Raw genomic sequence first — 3704 nt, forward strand, 5'->3', positions numbered from 1 at the left:
TACGCAACCCATGTCCCCAAGAGGGAGCGGAAGCATGTGCTAAGGGACGTATACGCGATGGATCCAATCGCCCCAAAGTTCAACCATGGTCTTCCTGCCCGGTCACTTTTGATCGAAGGGACCACCCCACTAGCATCTGTCATGGCGGATTCGCCGCATTGGTTCTAGACCCAATTATTGACGGATTTCACCTCACTAGAGTCCTTATGGACAGCGGCAGCAGCCTGAACCTGCTTTATCAGGATACAGTGCAGAAAATGGGCATCGATCCCTCGAGGATTAAACCCACCAAAACGACCTTTAAAGGCGTCATACCAGGTGTAGAAGCCAATTGTACAGGCTCAGTTACACTTGAAGTTGTCTTCGGATCTCCGGATAGTTTCCGAAGCGAGGAGTTAATCTTCGACATAGTCCCGTTCCACAGTGGCTATCATGCACTGCTCGGGCAAACCGCATTTCCCAAGTTCAATGCGGTGCCGCACTATGCATACCTCAAGCTCAAGATGCCAGGCCCTCGAGGCGTCATCACGGTCAATGGAAACACCGAACGCTCTCTCCGAACGGAGGAGCATACAGCGGCTATCGCAGCGGAAGTACAAAGCAGCCTCTCAAGGCAATTCTCCAGTCCGGCCATTAAACGTCCGGACACCGTCAAGCGCGCCCAGAGTAACCTATAACAAGACCGCCTGGCACGTTCCGAGCAAGCGTAGCAATGTGGCCCCAACCCCAGCCCTCGCGAACTTGCGAAACCAGTGTTGCGCGTACATAACTACGCTCTAGAAATACCATGGGCACAGGGGGAGGGGCACCATCACGGCATGCCCGAAACGCGGCTTAAACCGCACTAGGGGCTGCCGATTTCTTAATTTTCTCTTATTTTCAGGACTCCATTCTTCGAAAGGCTTGTCCGGTAGTACAATTGTCGCACAAACGATACAACCAGGGAAGCACAAAGCTACGCTGCACTACGAAACTCTAAGGTGGTCTCTATAACGAGCAGTATACCTGTTTTGCATAACATTTCGCAGCTCACCCCTGGAAAGGACATATTTGATAGTCCCATCTTTTGCTTATCGCACTATTTGTATCATTCTGCTTTGATTGCAGCTTTTTTAAATAAACAATGCATAGCTTCCGTCTATTATTGCATTACCTCTTTTTTACGAATATATGTTCATTAATGACATGTTGCATCCGTACACTTTGGTACGGACAATACGCCAGGGGCTTAAGTACCCCACAACATGGTGTGAGAAGTCCGTACACTTTCACAAGTGCGGCACCCCGAACTTATAGCATTATATGCATCGGCTCCGAATCATGTCTTGGGTCAATAGTTGGGTTTGCCCGGCTCCTATGTTTTGGTACCTTATGTTCCGTCGTATCGGCTAAGGTAGCACTAGGAGAACTACTGCGATTGTGCCCCAGTTGAGCTGGGCCAAGCACCTCAGTAGTGAAAGCTAAAACTGACCGTCATGATGACGCGAGAGCTGGTCGCTGTTCTAGAGGTTTTCGAGTCCCTAAAGACTTATGCCGCTTAGAGCGAGGAGTGGACTTTGTCCGGCCTAGGCGTGGATAGCGCCCCGAACTCGGTCTTCCGAACACTAGGGGCTTCGCCGAAATTTAAAATTAAAGAATTCTATGGCTAAGTAAGAGTGTTCAAGCACTATAGTCTGATTGCCTTGTTCGTTGTGTTGAGCGCCTCCCTCGAAGGACCCAAGAATGGGAAAAAGAGCGCTCATGTTTATCCCGAACACCCCAGCACTCGTGCCATGGGGGCAGAAGACGATGACTCGCCATCTCTCAAAATTGATAAACGGCCGCACAGAAGGTAATATTTTAAAATCAAAAAGCATTGCTTAGCGCACATGAACAGGTTTTCAGCGCACAGGACAAAACGAGCGAGTTCACTGAAAAATTACATTCATGGAACATTCATCCGCCACAAGGCGGGCACCCTTCAGAACGCCCTCATAATACATCTCGGGCTTGCGATGCTCCTTGCCCGGCGGTGGCCCGTCCTTCACAAGCTTCTCAGCATCCAGCTTGCCCCAGTGCACCTTCGCACGGCCAAGCGCCCTACGGGCACCCTCGATGCATACGGAGCGCTTGATGACTTCGAGCCTTGGATAGGCCTCCACCAGCCGCCTCACCAGCCTGAAGTAGCTCCCAGGCATGGCCTCTCCAGGCCACAGCCGGACTATGAGGCCCTTCATGGCCTGTTCGGCCACCTTATGGAGCTCGACCAACTGTTTCAGCTGGTCACTTAAGGGCACCGGGTGTTCGGCCTCAGCATACTGAGACCAGAACGCCTTCTCCGTAGAGCTTCCCTCCTCGGCGCGGTAGAAGGCGGCGGCATCCGACACGCTACGAGGCAAGTCTGTGAATGCTCCTGGAGAGCTCCGGATTCGAGTAAGTGACAAGTAATTCACTTTTACGTGCTTGCTTTGCATAAAGAATGCCTTACCCGCTGCTATATTTTTTATTGCCTCAACCTCCTGGAGGGCCTTCTGGGCTTCGGCCTTGGCAGACTTGGCATCTTCAATGGCCGTCGCGAGCTCAGACTCTCACGTCTTCGAGTAAAATTCCAAACTCTCATGTTTTTTCATGAGAGCCTGGAGCTCTTGCCGCACCTCGCCAACCTGCGTCTCATGCTTCTCCCACTCGGTGCGCTCCGTGGCCGCCCTCTTTTCGGCCTCGGATAACGCTTGCTTAAGGGTCGCCACCTCAGTTGTGCCCCCTACAATAGCCGCGTTAATCCTGTCACTTTTTGCAATTGCACCTTTCAGATATTTCAATAAGGTATTTCTTACCTTCCTTCTCCTCGAGCTGCTGCTTGGCTAGGCCGAGCTCTTGCTCGGACCGCACGAGGTTCTGCTTCAGCGTATCCACCTCCGCAGTCAGTGCGGCGGAGGCCAGCAGCGAAGCCTGCATACGCATATTGACTTGATTATGTTAGACTCCTACGATTATTAGATCCTCTATTCGGCTTTTCTTTCCGAATGCCGAACAGAGCATCAGGGGCTACTGTCTATGCGGTAATATTTTTACATATTCTTTACTTACCTCAAAGCCTGTTAGAAGGCTGGCACAGGGTTCAGTCAGTCCGCTCTTGGCAGAGCGAACCTTCTGGATCACCACACTCATAACAGTACGGTGCTCCTCGTTGATGGAGGCGCCGTTAAGCATCTCCAGCAAATTGTCCGGTGCCTCCGGTTGGATGGAGGTCACCGGCTCGGTAGGCTTGCTCCTCTTGAAAGGAGGCTGCCTACCGGAGTCTAGAACCGTTGAAGGTTCCAGCGCGGTGTCCGTCTCAAGGCCAGACTTGGAGCCCTTGGGGGTGCTATCCCCTTTACGTCTGGAGTCCGAGAGGTTGCCTTGCGGTGCCTCCGGGACCACCTCCTCCTGGCTTGGAACCTATTGGGACGCCACCTCGGCGCCGTCTGTAGGGTGGGGGGAGGAAGCCGTCGGAAGCGAATTCACATCCGACGAGTCCAGGGAGCCGCTCGACGACTCGTCGAGCCCGGCCTTGGGCGGACTGCACAATCATGTTCGACGTAAGGAAAAGTTGTGCAATGGGGGAATACTATGAATCACTCTGGTATCCGGATACTTATGATTTTGCCAGGGGCTTGGCCCTGTGCGGCCACTCCTCTTCACCGTCGTCGGCGTTGGTGGAGTAGTCCGGAGGAGGGGTCTTCCCC

This window comes from Triticum dicoccoides, chromosome 3A, assembly GCF_002162155.2.
Source record: "Triticum dicoccoides isolate Atlit2015 ecotype Zavitan chromosome 3A, WEW_v2.0, whole genome shotgun sequence".
Lineage (NCBI taxonomy): Eukaryota > Viridiplantae > Streptophyta > Magnoliopsida > Poales > Poaceae > Triticum > Triticum dicoccoides.